The following is a 9,411-nucleotide window of genomic DNA, read 5'->3' as shown; positions in this document are numbered from 1 at the left end:
TTGCAGCCTTGCCTGACCTTCCTGCTGTCCCTGGCAAATCAGGCAGGCTTTGTGGATGAAGGGACCAAATACCTCAGTATAAACCTAAGTCTCAGAGAGGTCCCCTCAGCAGAGCTGTCCTCTCTGCCCTGGCAGGGACCCACGGTGGAGCCAGATCTTCAAGAAGACTTCACACCTGTCACCCCACCTACCCCCACCCCAAACCCTTAGTCTTTCTTGTACTTCTTTGCAGGTGTACAGCACCCACCTCCCCGCTCCCTAGCCTCCCTGGCTCCACTGGCCCAGAGAATGGGAGGTCTGAGGGGCAGACAGGGCCAGCCATGCCAGGACACTTGTAGTCCTAATCTCTGCTTGGAAGCCCATGTTCAGGATGATGGCAAGATGAGCACAGTGGGTGGTGGGCTCTGGGTCTCAGAGGTCAGAACATGGGAGGGGGTTGATCTCTCTCTGGGGATCAGGCCCACAGTGGCCAGTGGGTAGAGGGTCCAAGGGTGGTGTCCTGTGTGGCAGGGTCTGGGTGCAGCTGGGTTTCTGTTGAGGGTGAGGTGGAGTCTTGAGATGAAGAGATAGGGGTCAGAGGCTGGGATGGAAGGGGTCTGGACTGTCATGAAGAACAAGGTAGGGTTTACATCTCATGGTGCATATCCACATGAATCTACACCCAAGAATGATCCTGCCAGGCTCTTGTAAAGTAGGGGAAGGAGAGAGCCATGTCTAGGCTAAAGCTATTCCAAACTTACTGTGGGCCTCTGGGCTCCCCTATAGAAGACTGATCAACTACCACTGCAATTCCAGCTCAAGATCTGGCCCTCCCTTCCTGGTTGGTCATGGCAGGGTCTGGTAGACCTGAGTGTATGAGACGGGAGCCTGGAAGAGGCTCCCACACCTCTTTCCTTGGGTCAGCCCCCTCCAGGAATGCTCAAAGAACTGGTAACCAAATGGCAGAGCACGCATTCAGTCTGGGGTCTGGGTTCCTGCTCTGGAATGAGTCTGCCATGTGTAATCTCTCAGATTCTGAATCATGGTGTTTTCTTTCTTTTTTCAGTCATTAATTAATATTTTATTAAAATAAACTTTTTATTTCATTTTAATGAGGAAACAGTGAAACATGGCAACAATGGAAACTTTAACAAAGAGATTTTTTTCTTCTCCTTTTCCCAGCTTTCTGAATACCAAGGCCCTTAGACCTGCTGACCTTCATTCCCTGTGATGGTTAACTCTATGTGTCAATTTGGCCAGGCCATGGTGCCCAGATATTTGGTCAAATATCAGTCTAGATTTGCTATGAAGGTTTTGTTTTTTTTTTTTTTTTAAGAAATGATTAACATTTAAATCAGTAGACTTTGAGTAAAGCAGATGACTCTCCATAATGTGGGTGGGCCACATCCAATCAGTTGAAGTCCTTAAGATCAAAGACTAAGGTTCCCTGAGGAAAAGAGAATTCTGCCTCCAGAAGGCCTGTGGACTTGAGCTTCCACTTAGACTCTTCCCTGAGTTTCCAGCCTACTGGTCTGCTCTGTAGATTTCAGACTTAACAGCTCCACAATCAAATGAGTCATTTTCTTAAAATAATTCTCTGTCTCCTCTCTCTCTCTCTCTCCACACACACACACACACACACACACACACACACACACACACACACACACACACTTGATCATTCTTTTCTTTTCCAGCCAGGTTCACATCATTCAGGCATCAGAGCAGGGTTTTCAGTTCATCTGGGTTTTAAACCACTTTATAGCTAAAATATGTGTCCAAATGCTTGACTGTTGTTGTTGTATAGTTTCTTAGTCATATCCAACTCTTTTGTGATCCCATAGACTACAGCCCAATAGGTTCCTCAGTTCATGAAATTCTCCAGGCAAGAATACTAGAGTGGGTTGCCATTTACTTCTCCAAGGGATCTTCCCAACATAGGTATCGAACCTGTGTCTCCTGCATTGCAGGCAGAATCTTTACCACTGAACCACCAGAAATGCTTGATTTAGAAATGTATAATCAAAGTGTTACTGCTGCTTTCTCTGTGATCCCTAGGCAACATTTCCCTTCCACTCCAATGGTCTCATATGACCTGTGATAGCCTGGTTAAGATTCATCACTGGGGCACGCACTTCGGTGTGTGCCCATTGATCTGATTCTAAGCTCCACGGAACCTGGAGAACCCTTGGCACAGTGGCATGCAATAGCCACACAAATAAAATTAAAATGTCTCTCCATCCCTGACTTGTACTGACAGCCTGTACATCTTTCCCTACAGCCACTAATTTTCAGCCTGGTACAAAGCTCCAAGATTTTTATGCCAAGTTCAAGGACTTGTCCTAGAGATCCACAAGCAGACTAGACTTTCCTTCAGTGGCATTCTTTCAGACCTTCTTCCTTTCTTCCCAACTGTGAAATAATAAGAAAATACATATTGGTTTTTGCTCCACATTCCTGACCCCTGTAAATAGAGGTGCTAGGAGAATTTTTTTGCTCTAACATTTAGTCTTTGACCCCAGTTCCTGACCCAGCACTCCTAAATCCCTTGGCATTTCCTGGGTGATAGGAGTATCTTTTGTTCTAATGAGGTGACTCTGGGTGAATTCCTGGATTAGGGCTGCTTACCAGAAAGACAAAATCATTAGAAGCTTGGAATTTTCAGTCCCACCCTCCTTCTCCAGAGAGGGGAGAGGGGTTGAAAATGGAGTTAATAATCTATCATGCTTACATGACAAAGCCTCCATCAAAGTCTCAGTAGTAGGGGGTTGGGGAGCTTCTGGATTGGTGAACACATCCACTTGTCTGGAGGGTGGTGCACCCCAACGCTGTGGGGACAGAAGCTCCCGAGCTTAGGATCCTTCGGACATTGCCCCATGGACCTCTTCATCAGTATCCTCTACCACATCGTTTATTATACAGTAAAAAGGTAAATATAAGTGTTTCCTGAGTCCTGTAAGCTCTTCTAGCAAATGTTTGAATGGGACCCTCTGATTTGCAGGCAAATCAGACGGAAGTTGTGGGTAACATGGGGCCTCGCTATTTGTGATGGCGTCTAGAGCAGGAGCAGGCTTGTGAGACTGTGCCCCTCGCTTGTGTGGTCTGCACCAACTCCAGTTAGTGGCAGAACTGAATTTGAGCACACCCCTCTGGCGTCAGACAGTCACCTGGTGTGGGGAAAACCCTCACACATCTGGTGTCAGAAATGTTGAGTGTGGTATTTGTGGAGAATGAAGAGAAACACACAGTGAGCGCTTTGCCCCACTCGCCAGCCATTCTTATGCTCGTTTTCTGGAGCTCTGAATCAGTCCTGGGCATCAGGGTGCCTAGGGAGTGGCTCACCCTTTCATGGGCGCTGTGTGTAGATGATTTGCTGTGTCACTGTGCACTTTTCCCCTCACTCCATCCTCATGGCTACGTGGTAGGCTTGATGAGCAGAAGTTAGCGAAATCCTTTCTGACTGGGGACATACAAACACTCAGTCTGCAATATTGTAGACTAAATGTATGTCCCCAAAAATCTTATGTTGAAATCCTAATCCTCAGTGTGATGGCGTGTTTTGAGAAGTGATTACGTCATGGGGTGAAACCCTCACGAATGGGATTAGTGCCCTTATTAGAGAGCACATCACCAAGCTTTCTAACCCTTTCCAGGAGAACACAGCCAATGGATGGCCATGAAGGGAACTGGCCTCTTTCTAGAACCTAATCTGCCAGCATGTTGACACTGAACTCCATAACTGTGAAAAGTAAGGATCTATTATTTATAAGCTGCAGTTTGTGGCATTTTTCTTATAGCAGCCCAGGTGGACTATGACAACACGTATATATGTGTTTCTCATTTTCTATATGTGAAGACTGTATCTCTATTTACATATATGAATATTTTATAGTATTTTCAATATCTATTTCATATGTAAGTTATCTCTGTATAAATTATACATATATATAATATGTAAGTTATCTCTATAAATTATATACATATATATAATCTCTCTACATATAAATTCTATGTATATATACATATATAACTTCTCTATATATAGATTCCCTTCCCCCCCTCACTCTCTCTCTCTCTATATATATATATAAATTCTCTCTGTCAGTTCAGTCACTCAGTCATGTCCGACTTTTTGTGACCCCATGGACTGCAGCACCCCAGGCTTCCCTGTCCATCATCAACTCCCACGGCTTGCTCAAACTCATGTCCCTCGAGTCAGTGATGCCATCCAACTGTCGTCCCCTTCTCCTCTGGCCTCCAATCTTTCCCAGCATCAGGGTCTCTTCCAATGAATCAGTTCTTCACATCAGGTGGCCATAATGTTAGAGCTTCAGCTTCAGCATCAGTCCTTCCAATGAATATTCAAGACTGATTTCCTTTAGGATTGACTGGTTTGATCTCCTTGCAGTCCAAGGGACTCTCAAGAGTCTTCTCCAACACCACAGTTCAAAAGCACCAATTCTTTGGCACTCAGCTTTCTTTATTCTCTCTGTGCATATGTCTAAATATAAATTCCATGTATACAAATTTAAAAATTCCCTCTCTATATGAATTATATATATATAATTTCTCTCTATATAATATATAAAATAGAATATAAAAATTCTATCTATATGTACAAATTATATATTCTATATATAAATTATCTCTATATATACATATATAAATTATATATGTATAAATTCTCTGTCCATATACCTATATATGTGTTTGTATATATTATATATTGCCGGAGTCCAGCTCCAGCAGCCAGGGATTCAGCCTGAAGGGGTGAGCGGTGTCGGCAAGAGAGAAACTGAGGCAGTCTCTCAGTTTTTCTTTGGACTGCCTGTTTATTTCAAGCTTATGATTCTCTTTTAGACTTTTACAAAAGCATTAGGTCAGAGGTTTGATATGTTTAGTTCCCAGAGACCCAGATTTATTTTTCTCCAAAAATCATTGTTGCCCCTCAAAAGGAGTTCCTTCCTCAGCGATTCTCTTATCTACTTTTTCTTGTGTGTCCTTGTGAATACACTAACTCATGCTAATGTCTGGGCTGCATACCACATTCCTCAGTTTAATTCTTATCTTTCTAAGTTCTGTTTGCCCCTAGTACCCTAAGCTCACTATTTCTTAGAAAGGGCTTCTAGCTAATAATATGTCTAAAGTCCCTAATTTTTAAAAGCTATATAGAATATTGTAACATTACAGCAATCCTTAAATCTTTAGCTTCTAACTATTTTAATCATTCCTAAGCCCTAAATTCAGCAAACTCCTTTGCCATAAACACTTTTCTCACAAATAGGCTTCAGATAGGAATCCCTCCCATGGTCTCAAGCTGCGGCCTCTGTGCTCACCCTGGAACACTCTTTTGTAAAAGTCCTTGAACAAATGTCAGTGATTAACTTTATGAATTATTCTTTGAGCAAAGCTGCAGAAGGCTTTATGCCTTCTCATGCTCCTCTCAAAAACAATAAGCACCTTAATATTCTCTTCAGTCAACTCAGCCCAGGAAAGGAACCTAACTCCTTCATTCCGGATCCGTGTCTACGGAACAAAGGGAGGGGGTTTAGGGCCGTGCCTCTGTTTTGTCAGTAACGCCTAACGCAGCTCGCGACAATATATATGTGTGTATACATATGTATATATATACACACACATATATATATACATATACATGTGTATATATATATATGTAATCTAGTGGGAATTTCAAGAGAAATCTGCCTTGTTCGTGATTAAGCTGAACAGGCTGATGCTCATGCATCCAAACATTCAAGGGGCTTCTGCTGATGTCCTGAGCTGCATCTGCCCTCTCTTTTGCAGGCAGATCAGAGTAGCTTACTCCCTAGAAGGTAAGACACTTAAGGCCAGTTGCTTACAAGTCCTTGAAGATGGTGAGGACCTTGAGAGATCAGCCACCTAGGGGATTCCTGTCCCCGTGGACATCAGATGGGAGGAACTGTTTCCCAAGCAGACATGGGGATCTCCTGCCCAAGAAGACACTGGCTCCTTCGTGAGCCAAAAGGAAGCAAATATCTCTTCATACAAATCCACAGTACATTTCCATTACTGTATGGGCGGAAGGAATCTAGGGCTCCCCAAAGGACCTAGCAAGTAGGTTTAATTGTTTTATCTCAGATTTAATGAAAACACCACCTGAAGACACTCAGTGTCTGAGACCAAATCAAACCTGAATCTCCCCTGATTAGGATGAAACCAGAATGGGGAAAATGCCACACCACCTGCAGAATGCAAATGGGACACTGGGCCATTTGCAGCACTCATGCTAACTGCTTAACAGCCCTGCATGTGACCATCAGGGTCACACTTGTACAGATAAAGAACCCAAGAAAGCCAGGCTTCATGACAGTCTAGCTCAGAGACAAAAGAATTGACCTCAAATTTACCTACTTCGACCCTGAGCATCCACCCACTGCTGGCCATGCTGCTCCACGTAATCTCAAAATGGGTCCTGGGCCTTATGCAAATACATTAAGTGGTATGAGCTGAAGCTCCCAGTCCCATAAGTGAGATCTTTTAAGGCAGCACTTTCCTCATACAAATATATATATATTTACATATATGTGTGTGTATATATATATATGGCAATTCTTTTTCTGTCCCATGCATTCTCAGTGAGAGCAATATATCCCTCTCATGGGGGCAAAAATTGATCCTTGGGGTTGAAATCAGATACACAGTGGTTTGTGGCCCGCCAAAGGCCCAGCACATAAACAGATACCCAGTGTATCTGTGGTGTGATATGGCGTATTTCACAGCGATGGGAGCAGTTAGAAAACATAATGCCTAAAAAGCCCTAGAGGGACAAAATGATATAAAGGCTGAGAAGAAGTGAAGTGAAAGTTGTTCAGTCGTGTCCGACTCTTTGCAAGCCCATGGACTATACAGTTCATGGGATTCTCCAGGCCAGAATACTGGAGTGGGTTGGCCTTTCCCTTCTTCAGAGGATCTTCCCAACCCAGGGATTGAACCCAGGTCTTGCACATTGGGGCAGGTTCTTTATCAGCTGAGCCACAAGGGAAGCCTAAAGGCTGAGAAGCACCACCTTATACTATTACTTCTTTTCCCCTGTGAGTCTCAGCTGGAATGCAGTGTTTCTCAGAGTGGATTCCAGGGACCAAGGAGCATGCGTAAGGCAATTTAGAACCTTGTAGGTCCCACCACAGACCTACAAGATCAGTTCCATGGGAAGGAGCAGGAATTTTCATTTTTCATAAGTTCTTGTATCAGTCAGCTTGGGCTGCAAAGCAAAATCAAAGACTGAGTGGTTTAAACAATCCATTTATTCTCTCACAGTCCTGGAGGCTAGAAGCCGAAATCGAGGCCTCTCTCCTTCTCCACACTTCAGACAGCTGTCCCTCTGCCAGTATCTGTGTCCTAATCTCCTCTATCAGAATGGGAGTCACATTGGATTAGGGCTCATTTCACCCTCATCACCTCTTCAAGTCTCCATATCGAAACATAGTCATATTCTGAGCTCCTAGGGATTGGGGCTTCAGCATATGGACTGGGGGGAACACACAGCCAACCAGCAACAATTCTCAGGATGTTTCTCACGCACTGAAAGTCTGTGACCTGCTCTGAGGGGTAAGGAGGAAGATACTGCCATCACCCACCAGGAGGAGCATACGGGGTCCCTTGTTCACTCATCAGTGTTTATTGACAGCCCCTCCCAAATGTGGAATACAGAGGAACGAATGAATTGTAAAAATGAAACCTGGACTTGGAACACCCTCAATGATCCTATGATATCAGAGAATGAGGGCAATCCCAGTAAAATAAGGTATGTCTCAGAGCCAGGGCTGGAGGCCCCTTTGTCCAGAAAGCTCCATCAGGGAGGGCACATCCTGGTAGACCTGATGGCTGCCATATTTACGGTGGGGACTGCTACTCACTGTTAATCAGTTCTCTCTATCCATGCTTGGCCCCCATGGTATTTACTAAGGGTATAGTGTTCCTAGGGTTTCCCTGGTAGCTCAGCTGGTAAAGAATCCACCTTCAATGCAGGTGACTCCAGTTCGATTCCTGGGTCTGAAAGATCCCTTGAAGAAGGGATAGGCCACTCCAGTATCTTGGGCTTCCCTGGTGGTTCAGATGGTAAAGAATCCACCTGAAATGTGGGAAACCTGGGTTTGATCCCTGGGTTGGGAAGATCCCCTGGAGCAGGGCATGGCAACCCACTCCAGTATTCTTGCCTGGAGAATCCCCATGGACAGAAAAGCATGGCAGGCTACAGTCCATGGGGTCACAAAGAATCAGACATGGCTGAGAGACTAAGCACAGCACAGCACAAAGGGTTCCTAAGGTTTGATCTGAGCACACTGTGTATACAAAGTCAAAGCCAGGGAGAAGCATTTCAGATGGAAGGAATAGAAGAAACAGATATGCAGAACCATAGTAGCTATATGTGTCAGCATTGCCTCGGTCTCCTAATCTGTAAAATGGGGGTGTTAGGTACCTATGAGTGCAGAGTGCAGTTGCTCGGTCGTGTCTGACTCTTTGCGACCCCATGGACTGTAGCCTACCAAGCTCCTCTGTCCACGGGATTTCCCAGGCAATAGTACTGGAGTGGATTGCCATTTCCTTCTCCAGGGAATCTTCCCGACCCAGGGATCGAACCTGGGTCTCCCGCATTGGAGACAGACGCTTTACCATCTGAGCCACCATGGAAGCCTATACCCTCCTCAAAAGATAACCAAGAGGATTGGTACATCAACACCCCCATTTTGTGGGTTGAATGGTGACTCCCTAAAATGACATCAATGAGTCTGGGAAGATGACTTTATTTGGAAGAAGAATCTTTATAGATATGATTAGATGAGGATCTTGAGATGAGATAGCCTTGGATTACGGTGGACCCTGAATCCAATGACAAACGTCCTTATAAGAAAAAAGAGGAGACACATGGAGACAGTCACGTGATGACAGAGCAGAGCTACAGGTGACTTGGCCACAAGCCTGAGAATACCAGGGCTATCACAGCAGGAAGGATCAAAAGCCAGGAAGAGTCTTCCCCTGCAACCTGGAGGGAGCACGATCTCTCTCCCTGACATGCTCTGTCCCAGTCTCCTTCCTGTCCTGTTGAACCACATGTTGCTTCTGGAACATAAGCCAGTAAAACCAACTGCAGAATGAGTCGAGACTGAGTGTTCTGGACCTCCCGAAGGGTCTCTCCTTGCCCACTTCCCTGAAGCAGAATTTCCCAGACATAGATGGCAGCTCATTAGTGGCCTCTCAAATCCATATAGTGGATAATGATCACCATTTTTCTAAATGGAATAGAAAACAAGATGTTTCAAACACAGAACGAGATGAACTTTTCATGCATGGACTGGACCATAGTAGCTTTCTCCATTCGGGCCAGCTCTGCAGGCCTGGCTAGTCCTGGGCTCAGAGAAGATGTGGTGAGGCTTCCATCATGATCCCCAT

Source organism: Capra hircus, chromosome 7 (assembly GCF_001704415.2).
Source record: "Capra hircus breed San Clemente chromosome 7, ASM170441v1, whole genome shotgun sequence".
Taxonomy (NCBI): domain Eukaryota; kingdom Metazoa; phylum Chordata; class Mammalia; order Artiodactyla; family Bovidae; genus Capra; species Capra hircus.
Note: the sequence above shows the minus strand (reverse complement) of the source record.